The 23,595-nt window shown below is 41.3% G+C and overlaps 1 long non-coding RNA gene across 2 annotated transcripts in view; it reads right to left on the bottom strand.

Annotated features, from left to right (window-relative positions):
* LOC144365191 (uncharacterized) overlaps window positions 1-6,930 on the bottom strand; it is a 59,986-nt gene extending 53,056 nt beyond the window's left edge. Inside the window, exon 1 of one of the 2 annotated variants that reach the window (XR_013423476.1) lies at window positions 5,310-6,930. This is a non-coding gene — a long non-coding RNA (uncharacterized LOC144365191). The remainder of the gene's footprint in view (window positions 1-5,309) is intronic. The other variant, XR_013423475.1, reaches the window with a different exon arrangement.
* Window positions 6,931-23,595: the final 16,665 nt, after the last annotated feature.

Genomic DNA, 23,595 nt, shown 5'->3' with positions numbered 1-23,595 from the left:
TATACAGCTGTCTTATTTTATAAGCTGTCTTAGATGTACAACCAATAGCAGAGGGCAAGACATGGCCAAATGGAACATCCTTGAATGCTTCTAGTAGAAGTTATATCCAGTAGGTGATATAGAAAGCACTGTGACAGCCCTGTCTAAACATTAGGTGTGTGTTAGTCAGATTTTTATCACTGTGACAAAATACCTGAGAAAAATAAACTTAAAGGAGGAAAGACTAGTTTTGTCTCAGTTTCAGAGGTTTTAGCCTATGGCTCCTTTGCTGTGGGCCTATGGTGAGCAAAGTATCAAGACATAGAGGACATAGTGGGGCAGAAATGCTCAAACTTGTGGCAGCCAAGAAGGAGAGAGGGAGGAAGAGAGGGAGGGGTGGGAGGGAGGGAGGGAGGGGGAGAGAGAGCGCGAGCTGGGGACCTACTCCCTTCAACTAGGTTCTACCTGCTCTAGTTTTTACCATCTCCCAAAAATACATTCAGCTTTGAATCTCCCAATAGATTTATCTATCCATGAGTTCAGAGCCCCTGTGATCCAATTACTTCCCTAAATCCCCGCCTCTGATCACTGTTGCACTGGGGACCAAGCCTTCAACACCTGAGTCTTTTTTTTTTTTTTTTAATTTTTAATATTTATTTTTTAGTTCTCGGCGGACACAACTTCTTTGTTTGTATGTGGTGCTGAGGATCGAACCCGGGGCCGCACGCATGCCAGGCGAGCGCGCTACCGCTTGAGCCACATCCCCAGCCCCAACACCTGAGTCTTGAGAGGAGCATCTCATATCCAAACCAAAACAAGGTGGAAAATCTATATTTAGTCTGGACCTAATTCAGGAAACATTTTTCTTATGAATTGATTGGATTCTGAACCCAATTCCATTGTCACAGTGGTGCGGAAAGGCGGAAGGCTGGTGAGAGCAATGACTCAGGGCCAAGAGAATGTGCTCCCCAGTCTTCACAACTCATCCCAGTCACGTATAAGAGCAGACTTTGAGCAGAGAGGGAAGCAAACCCTACCTAAATTCCACTGAGGAAATTCTGTTCTTTGTGGGAGCATTGAGGGGTTGCACGTAGAAACCAAGAAATCTTTCTGCTTTCACTAAGAAGAAAGACTTTGATAGAAGAAAACAAATGCTCTAAGGAAGAGCACATGATCCACAGAGTAGAATCCGCTTTCCTGAATGCAACACCAAACAGAAATGTTTTACCAGCCTCCTGGCTCTATCTGCCAAAGGAGGCCCTCCTTAGAGAACAGGAAGTTAATATCAGAGTCTGACCACACATATTATAGTTTGTTAGATATAAATAGGTTAAGTAAACTGTGAAGCAGCAACTCTCAGGACTCCTCAGGTTCGCGAAACTCTTCAGGGGGTCTGTAAATTGTTCCCTTTCCAACTGCATATCAGCTGAGGCCCAGATTTTCCTCAAATCCTTCAACCAAGACAGCACGTAATGATGGGCAGAATGGAAAAGCAGATGTGAGAATCCAGCTGTTATCTATAAATCTAGTGAGTAAAGAGAGTAAGTAAATAAGTAAAATGAAATCACCGTCCTCACTGACATTTTTCTTAGAAAGCTTAGTGACTTTTATTTTTTTTTTAATTTTTTTTAAAGAAAGAGTGAGAGAGAGTGAGAAAGAGGGAGAGAGAGAGAACTTTAATATTTATTTTTCAGTATTTGGTGGACACAGCATCTTTGTCTGTATGTGGTGCTGAGGATCGAACCCAGGCCGCACGCATGCCAGGCGAGCGCGATACCACTTGAGCCACATCCCCAGCCTGCTTAGTGACTTTTAAATAAAAACATTTATGTCAACCTGAATGGGTTCCTTATTATTTTCAAGTGACTCAATATCTTCCATATTCGTCAGTGTTAATCTCTATTATGGTAAGTATCCATAGACTTAACCATAGAAACAAAATCTCTTGGGGAATTTGTAATGATATTTAAGAGAATAAAGGGGTCCCCCAAATCAAAAACTTTGAGAACCACAGTTCTCATTTCATAGTTCGAATCCCTGTATTCTCAGATTGTATGTTGTTCCCTTGACAGATGTGAAAGTCCACCAGCTGTGGCAAGGTGCTCCCATTGTGACTTGGGTGCCTGCCTTGCCTGGACACATTACAGCCCCCTTCAGTCTTTCTGCCTTCTGCCTTTAAGTCTCCCTGCCACCCAGTTCTCCCCATCACATTATGGCAGTTAATTGCCAGATAATCCACAGGTGGTAACTACGGGACCTGAGGTAACTCGAGTTAGTTTTTGCTAACAATGTGTTTGCATCAGTTTTAAGAAGGCCTTTATCTGGGCCTTCTTATGGTTGCCATGAGAGTGGCCTTCAGGGACTTTCAGCCTGTGCTTGCCCTCTAGGTCTTCACCATCGTCACCAAGTCATTACAAGGCATCTTCTCATGGCCAGAACTTTCTTTTGGTTGGTGTCTCCATTGCTTTTATCTCTTTTTTGTTTCATAGCAAGATGTATTACTGGCAATAAAGATGAACCAACACAGAAAAAATATGTGCTGATCTTTGGAGTGTTTTCTTGGTATCCAAGAAATGTTTGGTTTGCTTATTTTAAAAAAGCCAATGAGAGTTTTTTTGTGTGTGTATGTGGTGCTGGGGATTGAACCCATGGCCTTGTGCATGTGAGGCAAGCACTCTACCAACTGAGCTATATCCCCAGCCCCTAATAGTATAAATCCTCACCTGAGTCCAAAGGCCTGAGAACGAGAGCCAAGGTCTGGAGACCATTGAATATGAACATCCCAGAACAGAGAAGGGATTCACCTAACTCTGTCTTTTTGTTCTATTTCAGACAACAAAGGATTGGATGTTGTGTACCTACATAGATGAAGGCAGATCTTCTTTACTCAATCTGTGATTCACATGCTAATCTCTTCAGAAAACACTCTCTTCAACACACGCAGAAATAACATTTTACCAGCTGTCTGGACATCCTTTAGTCTGGTTAATTTAACATACAAAATTAACCATCATGGCAAATTACCCCCAAAGGCAATTGTTTGGAATAGCATCTATTATCTCATGGGTTTCGTTTGTTTGTTTGGTGCTGGAGATTGAGATTCAGGGCCTCTTGTGTGCTATGCAAATGCTCTACCACTAAGCTACACCCCCAGCCCAAAACAATTTTTTTTTTTTTCCTTTTCTTCTCTCATAGTTTTTGTGGGCCAGGACAGGCATGGCTTAGCTGGACCTTGTGTTTTGTTGTCTCTTGCGGGACACAGTCACGTGTTTAGCTAGAGCTGCAGTCTTGTCTCAAAGCTCAGCTGGGGAAGGAGCCACTTCCAAGCTAATCCAAGTGTCTGTCGGAAGGATTTGGTTCCTCACGTACTATTGGCTGAAAGCCACCCACAGTCCCTCCAGGTCTACCTCTCCAACACTGGGACCTGCTTCATCTAAATGTTAGACGTGAGACGACAATTAAAAAGTCATTATAGAAATCATGTTGTTCTGCAACCTAATCATGGAAGTGACATAATATCATTTAAAAAAAAATAATTGTCAATGGATCTCTTAATTTTTTGCTTATTCATTTATTTATTTATTTATATATGGTGCTGAGGATTGAACCCAGTACCCCACACATGCCAGGTAAGTACTCTACTACTGAGCCACAACCCCAGCCCTATTTTGTATTTATTAAGAGACAGGCTCTCACTGAGTTGCTTAGCACCTCACTGCTGCTGAGGCTGGCTTTGAACTTGTGATCCTCCTGCCTCAGTCTCCCAAGCTGCTGGGATTACAGGTATGCGCCACCATGCCTGGCTGTACCCTATCACTTTTGCCTATTCCCTTTGTCAAAACAAATCACTATCCCAGCCCACTTTCAGTTACCTTCGTGAAGCATTTTCTGTGTATTCCTCCTCATGAGATGCATGCTTTTTAAGTGAATAACCTCACTGGCTTTCACAGCAGTCCTCTAAGGTCAATGAGAAGACACTGCTGGATGTTACCTTCCTCCCTGGTGGTCCGGCCCTAATTTTGTTCAGGAGTCTAGGCTCCATGCAGCCCTTGTTGTAGGAGAGGTGACTCCATCACTTCACAAGGTGAGTCTAAGCCTCTGCTTTATTAAAATCTGATAGTGCAAGGCCCTAGGTTCAATCCCCAGACCAAAAACAAACCAAGAGAACCCAGTGGTAGGCAGCACCTGCACCTTCCTCCACATTCAGTGACATACGGGTTCACATTATTTTCGAATGCTTTTCAAATGTTTATCTTGGTCCTCAACCAGAAAACAAGCTCTTTGAAGGCAGATCTAAAGCAGATCCAAAGCTCCTTTGACCCATCATAGTGTGGGGTTCACCTTCACTGCCGAATTTAGATAAGAAAAATTGATGTATGACCAAGAATGGATTGTACTGACGGATTAATCTAATTTTACGGAGATAATATAAGTAATTCAAACTCTCCACAGAGCTTTGTTTCCTCCTTTTATGGGAGGCTGCCACAAAATTCATGTTTGGGTGATTAATAATAATAAAAATTTTGACAATAGTAGAAACTTCCATTTTAGTGCTCATGGGCCAAAATTTATGTGTTTTTTGTTTGTTTGTTGTTGTTGTTATTGTTGTTTTTGTGTGGTGCTGGGGACTAAACCCAGGGCCTTGTGCATGTAAGGCAAACATTCTACCAGCTGAGCTATAGCCCCAGCCCCAAACTTTATGTGTTTGTTTGTGTGCATGTATTAATATACACATGTGTGTATATATACATAATTCTCATAGCAGTTACAAGGTACATACTAATACTTCCATTTTATAAGTAAGGAACATTCTGAGACAGTGACCTGATCATGGCTATCAAATGTGGTGGGCAAGTTCAAATTTAAAAACATTCTCTGGGCTCCAAGGCCAGGCTCTTCCTTCTGCCATATTGTCTCCATCTCTGGTGCCTCTATCTGTTTAGGAGCCAAAGAAGAGGGTGGTATGTTAGTCAGCTTTCCTTTGCTGTGACAAAATACCTGAGATAGAAAATTGCAATGAAGAAAGATTTATTTTGGCTCATGGTTTCAATCCAATGGTCATTCATTCCTGTTGTTTGGGGATCTGAGGCAAGGTGTCCCATCATGATGGAGGAAACCTTTTTACCTCGTAGCAACCAGGAAACAGAGAGAGAAAAAGGAAGAGGCCAGGGTCCTCATGGCCCACAGGAGGGCATGCACCCAATGACTTAAGAGGTCTGCTAGGCCTCATCTCTTAGAGGTTTCACCACCCCCAGAATAGTGCCACCGCTAGCGACCAAGACTTCAGTCAATGTGTGGTGGCACCCCCTTTCTCCACAGAAAAGCCTTACCTGGGCTTCTCCAGAAATCTTCACCATGGCTGATTTTAGGACTGTCAGCAAAAGAGTCTCTACAAAAGAGTCTCATGTAGATCAACTTCCAATTTTCGTGTTGCCCTGTTTTACTTGGCCACTGGCCGGGAAGAAATCAGCACTCCAGCTGCGGACACCCCCTTACTAGTTTTTCACAAACATGTATCCATGTATCCAGTAGAGTAGTTTGTAGAAATGTGTAAACAAGGCCTCTGGCCTTGAGCTGGGGCTTCACAGAGAAGTCTACATTTCTAAGATAAGACAAGTTATCAATTAGGCTCCAAGGTAACAGCTGGCAGGGGGAGGAAAGAAAGGGGAGAAGAAGCTCTCCCCTCCCCAGGTATTGTCCTTGAAGGGTTAACTTGCCCAGAACAGTAAAAGAAAAAGCTGCCTTTATGTGAACTTCTGTATGCTGGGTATAAAATTCTGAAATTACCTGTACTCGTGGTTCAGGGAATTGATTTGATTACAGCAAAAGCTGTGCCCTCTGAACCTGGCTGCAGCCAAATAAAACTGTTTCCTGCTATCTTCAGTGCCTTGCCTTGTCTGTCCCTCAACATATGAACCTTTCGTGGACTTTTAAGATCCAAACCATAAAAAAGTGGCATTATATGACAAGTCCTTATTTCTCAGACCGGTTCGGGTTGAGATTCTAGCAGAACTAACCTATGAGGAGCAGAACACCACATGAACAAAGCTAAGCTATCCCTGTGTGCCTATGAGGTACTTTAGCACATCTTATTTAAATCCTTTAAATTGTAAAATGAGCTGGGCATAGTGGTGCCTCTGTAATCCCATCAACTCAGGAAGGTAAGGCAGGAGGATTTCAAGTCCAAGTCAGCCTTAGCATTTTAGTGAGATCCTCAACAACTTATCCAGACCCTATCTCTAAATAAAAATTAGCTCAGTGATAAAATGCCCCCAGACTCAATCCCTAATACTGAAAAAAAAAATTATAAAATGACTTCAGTCCTTCCTAACTTCCTACCACAACATAAAGCAAAATTTTCTATACCTAGAGCTTTTCCTAGATACTAAGACACTCAGTCCTGATTTTGGTAACCAAAAGAAACAAGGCCCTAAATCCTTTATGTACCAAACAGAGCTTGGCTGTCTGGTGTGTTTTGTAGATGACAATCATTCTGTGTGGATGTGTAGGGGGATGGGTGTAGATGGGGTTGGCCTGCTCTTGGGAGGGGACATACCAGAATGGGACACCTAGCACTATCCTCAACCCATTAAGTGCTACAGTCATAGTCCATGGAGTCTGTGAGTGTTTCAAGGGTCTATGAAAATATTTGAGGCAGGGGATGTACAGGTTTAAAGTGCTTACCAGGGGCTGGGGATGTGGCTCAAGCGGTAGCGAGCTCGCCTGGCATGCGTGCGGCCCAGGTTCGATCCTCAGCACCACATACCAACAAAGATGTTGTGTCCGCCGAGAACTAAAAAATAAATATTAAAAGTTCTCTCTCTCTCTCTCTTTCTCTTTAAAATAAATAAATAAATAAATAAAGTGCTTACCAGCAAGTACAAGGCCCCGAGTTGGATCCCCAACACATACACACACACACACACACAAAAGTTTTGTTACCTTTGAAAGTGATTTGAAAGTTCTGAATTTTCTCACTGCCCAAGAATTCCCAAACATACACAGTAGACTATTTATAGAGCTCCCAGAGCCACTTCACAGAATAAATGAGTCATTTGTGGCCATGTAATTTCAAAATCAAAATCTTTTTAAAAAATGATCCCAACAAAAATGTATTTTATGTGGTCTGTAAATGCCTTTTGACATGTGATATAATGTGGGGTTGGACCCACCAAAAGTGTCTGGAGCTGAGACCAACTTTGTGGACACGTGACCTGTGCACTTGATGCAGGCCCCATGTTTAAAAGGTCCTCGAAGCTGGCTTCATGCTCTGCTGCTGACAGCTCAGAAGTCTCAGTGAGTTTTTAGCTATGAGTTCCACATTTTCATTTTGTATTAGACCCTAGAAATTATGTAGCTGGACCTGTCTAAAACCTGTGAAGACTGAAAACAGCCCTGGCTGGTGGCATGTACCATTCTAAAACAGGAAGGCTGTTTAATGTTTGAATGTTTGTCCTCCAGAATTAATGGGTAGAAAATTTAATCCTCAAAGTCATAGGTTGGTAGCATTTGGAGTTGGGACATTGAGCAGGAGACTGAGTGAAGGAAGGCTTTGTATTCGTGAATGGGTTAATCCATCCATGCACTAATGGATTAATGGGTTATGGAGGGATGGAGGGTATTATCGGGAGATTGGGTGTGTTGTAAAAGCCAGTTTGGTTGTCTCTCATGAGACGCAATGCCACGTGATGCCAAGACTCTTCAAAGCGTCTCTCCTAGCAAGGTCCTCATCAGATGTGGCTCCTTTGACCACAGACTTCCCAACCTCCAGAACTGTGAGAAAAAAATTTCTTTTCTTTTTAAATTTCTTACTCTCAGGTCGTCAGTTTTAGCAACAGAAAATGAACTAAGACAGTATCCCAGATATTAAAAATTGGCAAAGTGTTGTGCTAAATATAAGACACATTTCCCATAAACCAAAGACCCAGACCAGCATCAGAAAGTGTTACACAGGGTGCCAAGAATTCATGAAAAATAAAACATTCTTCCAAATTAAATCCAGGCTAAGCACTTCAAAAAGAATTGGAGGCCAAATTGTTTGCTAGGAACCAGAAGTCAGCAAACATTACGTCCACAAATTCAATTTTAGGTAGCTGGGGGACATTTTCATCTAGACAAAGTTTTTAAATGGTCCTAGCCACAATCCATCAAAGTACTATCTAGACAAAGGACGGCATTTTCTGTTGTGGGAAACCAGGGGAGGAAAAACACAGGGCCACATCCTGTTGATATCCTAGGAGGCTCAAAGGCAGGATAAGCCCTGAGTGTTCAGGTCGGGCAGGCCACCAAGCACTTAACCCTCTCCTTCCCTCCCACGCCCGAGTCACCAGGGCCAGGTAAGGACACTGCCAGTTGTTGGACCAAAAGGAAAGTTCAGTCTCGGGATTGCTGAGAGTCACACCTCCCCTGGAGGAAGTCCCAGCAGCTCCTGGGACAGCAGGAAAGGAAGGGTGGAGAGAGGAAAAGGCACCCGGTTCGCCATCATCCTCGTCAGTTTTATTACCTGAATGAAGTGTATATTAACCTTCTGCTTCCCCCTTTTCTATTATAACAGTACCTGCTCATCTTGGAAAATCTATAGCATAGAAAAAAATGGAGAGAAGAAGAAATTGTTCATAATTCCACATTAAAACACTGCTGTATCATTAATACTTGGATGTGTTTCTTTCTGGACTCTTTTTCACAGTATTGTTTATTTATTTGTAGTTGGACATAAGACCTTTAATTAATTGATTTATTTTTATGTAGTGCTGAAGATCGAACCCAGCACCTTGCACATGCTAGGCGAATGCTCTACCACTCAGCCACAACCCCAGCCCACAATATTGTTTATTTTTATAGAAATGTGTGAAATAGATAGGCTCATATTATATTTATAATTTTGTTTCATTTTTTTTCCTTAAATGGCAGTCCACATGGCTAGGGTGTTTGCAGCATCCCACTCTCAGTGGAGAGAACTATTTGGTGTGACAAGCACAGCAAAAATTAGGTAAGAAAGAGCTTATTGAAACAATATAATCGGCCAGGTGTGGTGGCACATGCCTGTGATCCCAGCGGGTCTGGAGGTTGAGGCAGGAGGATCACAAATTTAAGTTCAGCCTCAGCAATGTATCCAGGCCCTAAACAACTTAGTGAGATTCTATCTCAAAAAATAAAAAGGGCTGGGAATGTGGCTCAGTGGTAAAGTGCTCCTGGGTGCAATTCCCAGTGTATTCTGCCCTGGAATTAAAAGCAAGAATCTAAGATATTGAGACTGAACAATAACATTGAAAATGAAGATAATACGATAGATGTGATTTTAAAAAAATTATGGAGAGGCTTGTTGAGAAACAGAGAGAAAGCCAGGTTAAGACCAGGAATTAAAGTGCACATAATTACAGAGAAAGCTATTCACAAAAAAAGACTACCAAGGACTATTTTATGCAAATAAATTTTAAATTTTAGGTGAAACACAGAAGTTTCTACAAAAATAATAACTAGAAAGTCATTTCCCAATTCATTCAATGGAGAGAATATGACTTTGATATAAAAAAAAAACAAAACAATATATAAAAGGAAAATAAGAGGCCAGTTTCAGTCATAAACATAGACTTAAAATCATCTCCAAAATGTTGCCAGATTAAATTCACTAATGTTTAAAACAAAATTTTTTTAAAAAAATCAGATGTGATTTGCAGATATGTCTGAAAATATATTTGAATTTTATCCTATCTACTAATCAAAGTCCATATGATATGTGATCAAAAAAAGGAATACCCTGTGATCATTTCAATAGACACCAGAAATCACTCGGTAAAATGCAATGCTCATTCAGGCTGGGGTTGCAGCTCAGTGGTAAAGTACTTCCCTTCCATGCATGAGGCCTTGGGTTTGATCCTCAGCACCACATAAAAACAAATAAATAAAAATAAAGATATTATGTCCATCTACAACTAAAAAATATTTATATGTTTTAAAAAATGCAATATTCATTCTAGATTTTTTAGGGGGGGCACCAGGGATTGAACTCAGGGGTACTCAGCCACTGAGCCACATCCCCATCCCTATTTTGTATTTATTTTATTTAGAAACAGGGTCTCACTGAGTTGCTTAGTGGCCTCCTTTTTGCTGAGGTTGGTTTTGAACTCACAGTCCTCCTGCCTTAGCTTCCCGAGCCCGTGAGATTAGAGGTGTGCACCACCAAGCCTGGGTAGATGTTTTAAAAATGATTAACATGTCAGACATCAAAGACAATTTCTTTAATCTGATTATATATCCGAAATTCTTGGTAAGCATTTTATTTGCTAAGCATCTGAAAAATTCCTTGTAAAATTGGGAATGAAACAATAATGGCAACTAGTTGTTTCCCAAACACTATACAGACTTAGACTAGTAAGACAAAAAGGAAAAAAATTACAAAGTTTTAAGAACCTTGAAAGGAAAAGTCTACTTAATTGTAAGTATCTAAATAGAAAATCCAAAGAAATCTTCCAAATGTTAGTATTAACAACAGTTTAATAAAGTTGCTGGATAGAAGAGCAATATATAAAAACTTCATATACAATGCTAACAAACTATTAAAAATTACAAAATCACAGAAGTATTTTCTTTAGTAATAAAAACTATTATTTCTAGGAATAAATTAAACCAAAGACATGGAAGATCTTCAAAGAGAAAATTATAAAACTTTGGAGAAGTTTTATATTGATATTAATTTTTTTTTGATATTTTATATTGATATTGACCTAAATTGTTGTTGGAGTGCTAGTAATTTTAATGAATAGAAAATTTAATACTGCAAAATAGTGATTTATCTGTATTTTCATGGTAATTACAACATATACCTAAAGAAACATGAATGTTTTTGAAAACTGATTTAAAATTCATACAGTGGTGCTAGGGATATAGCTCAGTGGTAGAGAACTTGCCTAGCATGTGGTAGGCCCGGGTTCCACCCCAGTTACCTTGTCCCTTCCCCCACATGAAGAGTTATGAGAGGTAATGCAGATTGAAATAATTTTGTCCTTACTTATCATTTATATTTTGATTTTTCTTTCTTTCTCTCTCTCTCTCTCTCTCTTTCTTTTCAGTACTAGGGATTGAACCCAGGCGTGCTCTACCACTGAGCTATATCCCCAGATTGATTTTGATTTTTCTTGATGCCAGTTTTGCCCTGAAGCAAAACTTTCTGAGAATCCTTTCTTATCATCGTTGTTCTCCACAGTGTCTGGGACTGTACTTTGTTTGGAGAGTCCTCTCTGGGCTGAGGTGGGGTTGAGTGGTTGAGAGCTTACCTAGAATGTGCTAGGCCCTGGGTCTGATCCCAGCGCTGACACACACACACACACACACACACACACACACACACACACACACACACACATACACATTCACAAAATGTCTTCTCTAACCCAATGTTACTAGATAAAAATCAATGGGGTTTTTTTCTTCCAGGACTTTTTATAGATTCATTTTTCAAAACACTTGAATCTTTGATCCACATTTTCTTGGTATAAGGTATCACCTGTTCTACCTTTTCCAAGTGGCTAGCCTGTTACCTTAACACCATTTATTGAATAATGTATCCACTCTTCAATAATTTGAATGAGAAATTCAAATTATTTTTTATCATACATGAAATTAATTCCTTTAATTGTTGTCTAAATTTAGAGTCCATTGTGTTTCACTGCTCTAGGGTGCCAAACTATTTCAATAATTTTAACTTTAAAATCAGTTTTGCATTTTTTCTGTAAGTTGTTAACCACTGTTTTTTTTTGTTTGTTTGTTTGTTTTTGTTTTTTAAGAGAGAGAGAGAGAGAGAGAGAATTTTTAATATTTATTTTTTAGTTCTTGGCGGACACAACATCTTTGTTTGTATGTGGTGCTGAGGATCGAACCCGGGCTGCAGGCATGCCAGGCGAGCACGCTACCGCTGGAGCCACATCCCCAGCCCGGAGAAAGATTCTTTACATTATAAATTCTCATTTGTTCAGCAAGCAGCCGTGGACCAGGGTTCAATTGTATCAGGACATGGCAGGTAGTCCCACTTGTAAAGGGATTTACCTTCAAGGAAGCTTCGTCCTGAGTTTAGTTGGAGCCACAGAAGTAGTTATTTGGGATGACCGGACCCATGTTTCAGGGAGTAACTTTTAACAGGACTGTTGCTCTTTTGAGCGGTTTCTTGTCTCTGTGGAGGAGAAAAGGGGGAAGTTGGGTTGGGCCAGAGAGACAATAGATTCTAGAACATTCCAGACCCAGAGCTTCAGAGGCCGGCCAGTAATATGGAAAGTGGTTGGGTTTGTGAGGTAAAATAGTGGATGCCTGTGGCTTTTCTGCTGAGCTGTGTGTTTGGGCCTATTTGTTGTGAAGCCAACTTGACTTGGAGGAAAGTCTGAATTCAAACTCTGTAATATGGCTCCATGCAGCAGAACGTAGCTATGGAGGCAAAGTGTTTGGGCTTCCTTTGTTGAGAGCCACAGCAGAGTTGGGGTGGCACCTGGCATTTTGCCAGAAGGAGTGGTTAAGAGGTAACACCAGGGAGCCCTTAAGATGATGATAATTAAGTTAAGCTGAGTATAATTGCTGTGACTGGATGATGCTGGATGGAAACAGGCTGTGTATTCAGTTGTATATAGACCCCTGCTGTCCGACAATAGGGAGGCTCCTGCTGCCTTGGGTGCCCGCTACTTTTGAGTTCTCATGGAGCCCCGTTGAGAACAGAGAGAGTTCCCGGGGAGTGCGGTGGAGTGCCGGTGGAGTTGGGGCAATAAAGTAGTTCCTGATTGAACCTACAAGTGCCTCGTGGCGGCTCGGTTATTTTGTGCCCAGCCAGACTGCAGCATTCCTTCATCACTCTCAGGGCAGAATCTGTTCCAGGATATTCTGTGGTACTGGATCCATAGAGTCAAATTCTCCAGTATTTTCTACCATATAGATAGTCTTGTTAGTACCAGCTTTCCCTCAGCAGACAAAGAACCACTTGGCCAAGCTGCCTGGGCCACCCCAGCTGCCAGGAATGGCCCCTTCTCCTGGGGACCTCACACAGATGCTTTCCTGGAGAGTCTTTGGTAGAAAGGGAGGGGGTGGAGGCAGGGGTGAGCTTGCACTCTCCCCTTGCAGCATCTGGGGATGACTTGGGCACATTATACCCCTACCACCCCATTCACACTGAAGAGCCTGGGCACCTGAGGCTCTGAGAAACAGATGGAGGTATTCTGCATTTCTTCTTGAATTCAGGAGTAACATTTTTTTTTTTTTTTTTTTTTTTTTTTTTTTTTTTTTTTTTTTTAAAGGAGAGTGAGAGAGGGGGACAGAGAGAGAGAGAGAATTTTAACATTTATTTATTTTTTTCTTAGTTCTCGGCGGACACAACATCTTTGTTGGTATGTGGTGCTGCTGAGGATCGAACCCGGGCCGCACGCATGCTAGGCGAGCGCGCTACCGCTTGAGCCACATCCCCAGCCCCCAGGAGTAACATTTTTAACAACCGCAGTAAAATATACCTAGTATTAGCCAGGGGTGGTGGCCCATGGCAGCAACCCCAGTAGCTTGGGAGGCTGAAGCAGGAGGATCACAAGCTCAAAGCCAGTCTCAGCAATTTAGCGTGGCCCTAAACAATTTAGTGAGACCCTAATCAACTTAGCAAGACCATGTCTCAAAACAAACAAACAAACAAACAAACAACAAAACCAAAAAAACAAATGGGGTGGGGATGTGGCTCAGTAGTTAAGTGTCCTTGGATGGAACACCTGGTACCAAAACCAAAACCAAAACCTAACACCTAACAGGTGTTAGGCATACAGTTCTGTAGTATTAAGGACATTCATATTGTCGGTGACCATCACTGCCATCCTCCTCCAGAACTTTTTCATCTGCTGAAACTGGAACTCTGTCCCAATTAAACACTAATTCCTCAATCCCCTTCCCTGGCCCCAGCCCCCACTCTTCCACCTTCTGTCTATACCAATTTGACTACTCTATGGAGTAGTGGAATTGTACAGTGTTTGCCCATTTGGTTCAGGCTTATTTCACTTCGTATGATGTCCTCAAGTTTTAACCGTGTAGCATGGGTCAGATTTTCCCTCCTTTTTATGGTTGACAAATATTCCATTGTAGGTGGATACCACATTTTTTTGTATCCACTTCAGAAATAATACTTTTGCATTTCCTTTTCTCTCTCTCTCTCTCTCTTTTTTAGTACTGAAGATTGAAGTGTGTGTGTGGGGGGGTTAATCACTGAGCCACATCCCCAGCCCTTTTTACATTTTTACTTAGAGACAGGGTCTTGCTGAGTTGCTTAGGACCTTGCTAAATTACTGAGGCTGACTTTAAACTTGCAATCCTTTGGCCTCAGCATCCCAAGTCACTGGGATTACAGGTGTGCGCCACTGTGCCCAGCTCCTTCTTTCTTTCTTTCTTTTTTTTTTTAAAGAGAGAGAGAGAGACAGAATTTTTAATATTTATCTTTCACCTTTCGGCAGATACAACATCTTTGTATGTGGTGCTGAGGATTGAACCCGGGCCGCACGCATGCCAGGCAAGCGAGCTACCGCTTGAGCCACGTCCCCAGCCCCTCCTTCTTTCTTTTTAAAAATAATTTTAGTCTCAGATGGACACAATACCTTTATTTATTTATTTATTTATTTTTTGTGATGCTGAGGGTTGAACCCATTGTCTCACACATGCTAGGCAAGCGCTCACCACAAAGCCACAACCCCGGGTCCCTTGTGTATTTCTTTTCTTCAAATCTCCACATATACCCAGATGGGTTTCATGTATGGGAAAAAGGTCTGCAGTTATTTGCTGAGGGCCATTACCAAGTAGGAATGACGCATCAAAATTTCCTTGCCAAGCGTACCCCATGCTGCTTAGAGGACATTCTATGGGACATTGCATGCATGCTTTAATAAGGTGACCTTGCTCAAGGACCAAGGCAGATCCGGGTTTAGAGCTGATCAGGTTTGAGGAAGTAACCGGCTCCTTGAGTTTAAGGCGTTGCCAGTTTAAAATAATGGGTTTTAGGGAAGTTGGAAGTTGAAGATTATTGCTGGGATTAGGGTGTTCCTGCTGCTTGTTCCCGTTGAGTTCTCGTGAGATTAAAATGGGATTTGGAGATAGCCTCGTGGAGTAGGTGAATTGTGCGGGAGACGGCAGAACTCGGTTTCCCCTGGACCTGTGTGGAGGCGGTGTGAGAGCGGGAATAAAGAATTGCTGTTTGAACCTACAAAGGTGTGTGGTGGCTCGTGATTCTGGTGCCAAGCCGAGACCTTGGCAGTTATTTATATTCCTGCTGGACTGATATTCTCTCTTTCTCTTTTAAGAAAATAAATTCAACCAATAGGAGCAAGATTCTTTTCCCCTCATCTCCTGAAGATTCGCTTACATTTCCTATGCAAATTGAGTTGTAGGAAAACAAGCACCTTCTCATGTGAAGTGTGAACAAAGAATCTAATTCTGACCAAAATTTATTCTGCAATAGGTATATAGGTGATCTGTGTCATTTTTGGCCCTTTAAAGGTGAGTTGTAGGACTGGGGTTGTGGCTCAGTGGTAGAGCACTCGCCTAGCACGTGTGTGACCCTGTGTTCAATCCTCAGCACCACATAAAAATAAATAAATAAAATTAAGGTATTGCATCCAACTACAACTAAAAAATAAATACCCAAAAAAAAAAAAAAAAAAAAAAGGTCAGTTGTACTTTAAAATTGCACTTAATGTAGACTGGAAGCTTCTTGTGTGGTACTTGTTACTGGGGCACCCTGGGCCTTGCACATGCTAGGCACACACTCTGCCAATGAACTATGCCCCAGACCAGCCTAGGCAATTGAAAAAATTAATGTGTCTGATTCCTGGGCAGGTTGATTTTTATGTCCTTCTGGTTTCTTTTTTTAATATTTTAAGTTGAAGGTGGACATGATACTTTTATTTTATTTTTTTATTTTTATGTGGTGCTGAGGATGGAACCCAGGGACACACACATGTTGGGGAGCACTCTACTGCTGAGCCACAACCCCAGCCCTGTCCTTCTGATTTCACTGTCTAGGTTGTAGGTGGTGAAGGACCACAGGACTCCTGCCAGTCGTTTGACCAACTTGGCTCTGTTGACCCCTTTTCCGCCTGCACTGAGGCAACCATTGGCTGCTGCAATCTATCTTTATTTGTGTCTAGTGGTGCTCGATTACATCCAGCACATCAGAAAGGCTGACTCACTGACTGTGTTCCTTGACTTTCTCGGGGTGAAGCTAGCATAATATTGGAAGAGGAAGAGATTGCCAGCTCAAAGTGAAGTGGCCCAAGGTTCACTGGCTTGGGCAAATCTTGTTTTTTTCCATTGTGGGTTTCACTTTTCTCTAAACTTCTTTAGATATAAAGGATAATGATATAATATCATTATTAATAATACCACTCAGAGTAGTATTATGAGATCTTAGTGAAGTAGTAAAAAGGTATAGTTGCCCATTCAATGCAGGATAGCTATTGTTCTTGAATGAGAAAAAAATGTTTTGTCCAATGATCACCTTATGTGACTTAATATTTTATCTGAAGCATAATTCTAGACTGATTCTAATTCCCTGGAAAGCTGGATTTTACGTGTGAATATTGGAACTGCATTTGCTATGTTGCTAAGAAAGTCAACATTCAGTGACTTTTTTTTAGTAACAACTTTTTTCTTTGTAGATTTCTGAAATTCACAAACCTCTGTTAATATATGTAATATAATTCAGTGCTTTATTATTTCTTTACTTATTTTTGTGTTGGGGGTTGAATGTAGGGGCACTTTATCATTAAGCTACATCCTTAGTCCTTTTTTTTTATTTTGAGAAAGTATCTCACTAAATTGCCCAGGCTGGCCTTGAACTTGAGATCCTCTTGCCTCAGCCTCCTAGGTCACTTAGATTACAGGTATGTGCCTTCAGTAGTTCTTCTTTTCCTCCTTCTCCTCCTCATCTTCCTCTCACTCCCTCTCCTCCTCCTCCCCCCCCTCCCTCTCTCTCTTCCCCCTCCTCCCCACTTTCTTCTTCCTTTTCACACTGGGGATTGAACCAAGGGGCGCTCAACCACTGAGCCACATGCCCAGTCCTTTTCCTTTTTTGAGACAGGGTCTCGCTGAGTTGCTTAGGGCTTCACCAGTTGCTGAGGCTGGCTTTGAACTTGCTATCCTCCTGCCTCAGCCTCAGTCTCCAGGATTACAGGTGTTTTGCACCACATCTCCCAGCTGTCTCCACATCTCCATGTACCATTCTCTCCTCAACACATTTTATAAAAAATATTGTTTTAGATGTTGATGGACCTTTACTTCATTCATTTACTCATATGCTGTGCTGAGAATTGAACTCAGTGTCTCACACGTGCCAGGCAAGTGCTCTACCACTGAGCCACAACCCCAGCCCCTCAACACATTTTAATAGGGGTTCTGTCTCCTTCTCTTTAAAACACAGCTTTGGTTAACTCAACAAAGGTCCTCACCATTTGAATCCAGTGGCTGCTGTTCTGTCCCTCTCCCTGAACCCCTCAGAAGCCGAGGCTCCAGTTTCTCTTCTTTAAACACTCTCTGCACTTCTGTTACTCTGTGTCTTCCTACTTCAGTCTCTTGAGATGTTGGAGGGGATCAGGGCTCCATCTCAGGACTCCTCTTTTCTTTTAATCTACACTATCTCCCTATCCACGCTCATTTTCTCCCCCAGTTAACCAGAGGGGGCTCTTAATAAATATTGCCAAACTGTTTTCAGAAACGTCTACTTTAATTTACACTTTATGGTTAGTATATTACAGAGCCTACTATGTTACCGGCTGTTGACCGGTGACGAGTCCTTGCTTCCCCAATGTTGAAGAATAACACCAGAGAAGCCCGCCGAGGCAAGGTCAGGGTAGAAATTATAAGTTTATTAAAGGACAGCAGAAAAGACTTCTCCCGGAGGAAGAAGGGGACCCAAGAGGTGGAATCCGTTGAAGGGCGAATGTGTTCCCCTTTTTATAGTTTTTGGTGATGGAATGTAGGTGGGAAGGGTTGGGGCACAGGTGGGCCAAAGAAGTAATCTGGGCATTTCCAAGTCAAGTTTGCTGTTCATTAACATTTCTTTTTTTTTTTTTTTAATTTTAACATTTTTTTTTAAGAGAGAGTGATAGAAGAGAGAGAGAGAGAGAATTTTTAATATTTATTTTTAGTTCTCGGCAGACACAACATCTTTGTTTGTATGTGGTGCTGGGGATCGAACCCGGGCCACACGCATGCCAGGCGAGCGCGCTACCGCTTGAGCCACATCCCCAGCCCTCATTAACATTTCTTTGTGATGGGCTATCTCCAAATCTGTTGGGGGCTGTTTCCTGGGCTTCATTAACATTTCTTTGGGATGGGCTGTCTTCTAATCTGTTGGGGCTGTTTCCTGCTGTTTCCGGAATTCATTCTCAGAATGACTTTCATTTTAGATTTCACTGGATATTAGACCCGATTTACCTAACCACACTGACTACCTAATTTTAAATCTGGCTTCACTACCATACTTTGCCTTCATTAGTATTGGATATTCTTTTTCTAAAAAAAGTTATTTATTTGTTGATTTGTTCAATTATACTTGTATATTTGAATTTATTTTATTATTTGTATTATTATGCTGTAATTTCCTACAGGAAGGAGAGACTTCATTTTTTTTTTTAGGTATATCCTTTTCTTTTTCTTTCTTTTTTTTTAAAGAAAGAGTGAGAGAGACAGAGAGAGAGAGAATTTTTTTAAATATTTATTTTTAAATTTTATTTATTTATTTTTTAGAAAGAGTGCGAGAGAGAGAGAATTTTTTTTTTTTAATATTTATTTTTTTAGTTTTCGGAGGACACAACATCCCTGTCTGCCGCACGCGTGCCAGGCGAGCGCGCCACCGCCTGAGCCACATTCCCAGCCCAGGTATATCCTTTTCTAAAGATATTTTCATGAACTTTAAGGAGTTTCTAGACAACACATTCCCATGATGGGCTCATCTCTCAGAAGAACGAAAGCAAAGTATTCCAATATTATTGTCATATTTTAAGGATAACCGAAGAAAATTCATTGAACTAAACTAGACATTGTGAGCAGTTTTGCTTAATTTGTTACACCGGTGGCTCTGTACAGTAGTGTCATAACACAGATACGACTCTGGTCAAATGGGAAGCGTGACCCAAGCAATTTGTTACTAATAACACGGTTCTGAAATCTGAGGATATTTGTATAATAACATCATTGCCGAAAGGTCCTCATCCCCAATGCCAATCCAATAATGAGGATGAGGTTTTGAAAAAAAGGAAAAAAATAAAAAGTTTATTGCTCTGCTAGCAAAGGAGAAATACGAGGGGCTCCTATCCCATAGTCTGTGATTCTGTCCATCAGCAGGAACAGGGGGCTTTCAAACAGGGATTCAAAAGCTACATTCCACGTGTTCTCTGTTGAAGTTGTAATTCACTTGTTAATTTGGGAGATAGCCATTTCTGAGATCTTCTGTGCCTTCTCCAAAGTCTGGATTACTTCATTCCTATGGTGGGTGTGGACTCAGGGACAGATAACTCTGCCTGGGGGATGGGGAAGAAAGTGAAAACCATTTCCCCTGAGATTAGGGAGGGGGAAATTAGGGATGAGGGAAAGAGGAAGACTTCAGTTGCAATGAAGGCTGGGGAGATAGCTCAGTTGGTAGAGTACTTGTCTCATATGCACAAGGCCCTGGATTCAAGAGGAAAAATCACTTGCAATGGCAGAACAGTAAGGGTTATATTGAAAGCATAAAATGGACCACTGTTATAGTATGACTTTTATTCACTTTCTGTTTTTTAAATTTTTTTTTTGTAGTTGTAGATGGACAGAATGCCTTTATTTTATTTGTTTATTTTTTTTAAGTGGTGCTGAGGATCAAACCCAGTGCCTCATGCATGCTAAGCAGGCGATTTGCCGCTGAGCTACAGCCTCAGCCTGGCTTGCTTTCTTGAGTGTGAGAAAAATTAATGTTATTAGGACACATCCAGTACTGTCTATAGAAATCAAAATGAATTATATAGGTAATTTTAAATTTTAGTATATATATATATTTTTTTAAAATTTCAGTTGTAGATGAACAGATGAACACAATACCTTACTTATTTTATTTATTTATGTGGTGCTGAGGATTGAACCATCGAGTGCCCCAGGCATGCGAGGCAAACACTGTACCACTGAGCCACAACCCTAGCCCAAATTTTAGTATTTTTGAGCCAATGTATCCAACATATTATCATTTTAGCATGTAGTCAGGGGCTGGGGATATGGCTCAAGCGTGCTTGCCTGGCATGCGTGCGGCCCGGGTTCGATCCTCAGCACCACATACAAACAAAGATGTTGTGTCCGCCGAAAACTGAAAAATAAATAGTAAAAAAAAAAACAAAAAACATGTAGTCAGTGTGAACAATTATTAATGAAACATTGAATTTTTTTGGCATTGTCTTTAAAATCATTTTATATTTTATTCTTACTGCATATCTCACCTGGGATCAGCTGCTTTTCAAGTCCTCTAAATCCTTTTGTGGTTAGTGCTACCATATTGGACAGCCCAGGGTTTATGGTTAGAGTACTTTAATGGGTGCAGGGAAATATACATTTCAGTTACTGGAAGAATATTTTTGGTAGATGTGTTAGTTTGGGCTCCCATAGTAGTAGACCCTGAGACAAGGATTGGACTGCAGGTAGAGGCTATGGACATGGAGTCTAATTGCCAGAAAATGCAGTGAGAGCAATCCTCACCACATTGGGAGCTGTGGATGAAGGCTATGGACAATAGGCCCCAAAGGAACTTACATTCCTGTTTCCCTATCTACTCTCCTGACCTGCCCTAAAGGATCCCACCACCAAACTCCTCCTGGCCCTGCCCACAGCCCAAAGGGCCCACCAAAGTCACTAACTCCTCCCAAGACCTGGTTCTGCTATAAAACCCAGATCCTTGTGGTGGCCGGCTGCCATTTTGCCCTCAAAGATGTGCCCCTTCAGTGCTAAATAAAACCTCACTGGTCTGCGAGGTCTGCCTCCATTTTTCCGTTTGTATTCTCTTCCATGTGCTTTCAGTGGATACCCGAGGGAGTTATTCAAATTGTGAATGCCATTTCTCTCATTAATATTATAGGAAAGGCTTGAGAACCTGTGCATCTTAGGTGGCCCGTGTTAGTACTGCATCATTTGCTCTTACACTTAGTATAGAAGTGAAACTTGATGCTCTGACAATTTGAGAGTGACATGAAGACCATTTAGGGTTAAATAACACAGGAGGTCCTCATTTTGGACCAAGCTCCTGCATAGGGTCCCAATGAGCCAGACCAAAAATAAAAATGGAGTCAGCCACACTAGAGCCAAAGCTGCCTTGTTACTAGGATTGGAGAGATGACAGCCAAATTTCCTAGATAGACCAGGCTTCATTGACATGATAATGAAGTTCCCTTGGTCTTAATGCTTACATGAGAAAATGAAGTAACTGAAATTAACTGTAACCCGATGTTAGTTATTTCTCATTGTTCTTCCTATTGTCACCTTAAAAGGACAGCAATGGAGATATGATCCTTTTATGTTCTTTGTTTCTGCCTTTTGCAGTCCTTCTCTGTCTATAAAACTGACTTTTTCTGCTCAGACCATGGGAACACTTAATCTTTTTTATGGAAAAATCAAGTCAGTTGGGATGTTTAAACTAAGTTGTTGTGATTGTGTCCTTTGACACTAGTAATTTAAAGTTTTCAAAAGTCGGCCTCACAGGGCCCCCAGGGTCACCTTGAGAACGAGTCATCAGACAAGGCTGAATTCTTCCTAGACAGTCTCTCTCCTACCCCACGACTTCATGGAGACTTAACAATGTAGTTAGCCAAACTGCCTTTTGGGTTTCTGAATGGGGTACTTTGCTAGGGGAACACTCTCAACCCTCCCTCACCCACGAGTTTAGAAGAAGGAATAAGGATGCCTCATTGTACCTCTTTTTTTTTTTTTTTTTGATACCAGGATTTGAACTCAGGGTCATTCAACCACTGAGCCACATCCCCAGCCCTATTTTGTATTTTATTTAGAGACAGGGTCTCACCGAGTTGCTTAGTGCCTCACTTTTGCTGAGGCTGGCTTTGAACTTGTGATCCTCCTGCGTCAGCCTCCTGAGCTGCAGGGATTACAGCTGTGAGCTACCATGCTCAGCTCAATGTATCTCTTTTATTCCTCTTTTCAAAATCTGCCTGTTTGCAGAGAAGGCAAATCTGGATCTGCTCAGCGAGCATCACTTCTGGGGGAGGCCTAAGCTGGAGTGCCTCTGCCATTGCCAGATGGCTGCAGTTGGTAGTGGGATTGAACTCTAACAAGCTCCTTGATCCTCAAAAAACAGTCAGGCTTCAATTTAAGGTTGACATTGTCATTCCTTTGATCCTGTGCTTTCCCCTCCCAACTAATACTGAATTCAGGTAGTGGGGAAAGTTGTCCATTACTGAACAACCTCAAATGTCCCCCCAAAGAAAGTTAACTGTCAATGCTGGCTATGGGGAGTAGAGCTATATAAACAGAATTCTGGTTGTTGGCCAGAAAGTGGAAAATACGAAGGAGAACTTCTTTCAATTTTTTTTATTCTATTATTAAAACTGTTCTGGGGAAAAAAATTACTTTAGAGTGGCATTCATGAGTTTGAGTCTCAAATGTCTCCACACATAATTATATTGCCAGAATATTACAATACAAAAAATTGAATTTTTAAAGAGCCACATTTATAAATTAACATGACTTAATAAGCTGTTTATTTACTCCTTTTTTGTAATGACACTGCTTTTTCCCCCCATTACGTTACTCAAACTAAGAATTCCAGAGTTATTATTGATATCTCCATCTTCTCACCTTGACTTTCTTTTCTTTTTTTTTTTTAAATTGGGTACAATTCCTTTATTTATTTATTTTATGGGGTGTTGAGGATCGAACCCAGCACCTCACATTTGCTAGGTGAGTGCTTTACCACTGAGCCACAACCCCAGCCCCTTGACTTTCAATATTTGTTGAACAAATACTCAATGAGTAACTACTAAGTGCTGGGCTCTGTGGTCCTTATAGCTATGATATAATTCTGTGACTCCTCTTCCAGAAATGTCTTGGGTTGATGTCCTCGACTCTGGGTCCCTCCTACTTGGCTCCAGTCCAGTTCCTTATGGCTCTGTCACTTTACCCCTTCCTCACACCTACATTCTTTCTCCTAAATCTATCTTTCACACTAATGTTAGTTTTCAGAAACAGAGACCTTTCATTGAAAGCACAGTTCCATCTCCCTTGTGTGGCTCACAAAGCCTTTGCTAATCCAACCCATGAGCCATGCTTTTAGGATCAACTCCAATACCTTGCTTTTAAGCATCATATTCTAAATAGACAAGTTAGGGTCCTTATTTAGAGTCTTGTTTGTGTCTTTCCTTTGATATGGAACTATTTCCCTGTCCTTCTTGAACTTTGACTACCTGGTGGTGTTGTGACTCTTGTAGCTCTATATTAGATGAAATTTCACATCCCACAACCTGGACTGCTCATCCCCCTTTTAGGTGGAATGCTTCCTTATTAGTGTTTTTAGCATTTCCTGCATCATCATCATCATCATCATCATCATATCATTATCATCATCAAGTGCAGTGCAGGGCTCAAACACAGGGC

Source organism: Ictidomys tridecemlineatus, chromosome 6 (genome assembly GCF_052094955.1).
Source record: "Ictidomys tridecemlineatus isolate mIctTri1 chromosome 6, mIctTri1.hap1, whole genome shotgun sequence".
Classification (NCBI taxonomy): domain Eukaryota; kingdom Metazoa; phylum Chordata; class Mammalia; order Rodentia; family Sciuridae; genus Ictidomys; species Ictidomys tridecemlineatus.
Note: the sequence above shows the minus strand (reverse complement) of the source record. Positions and strands in the feature narration are given on the sequence as shown.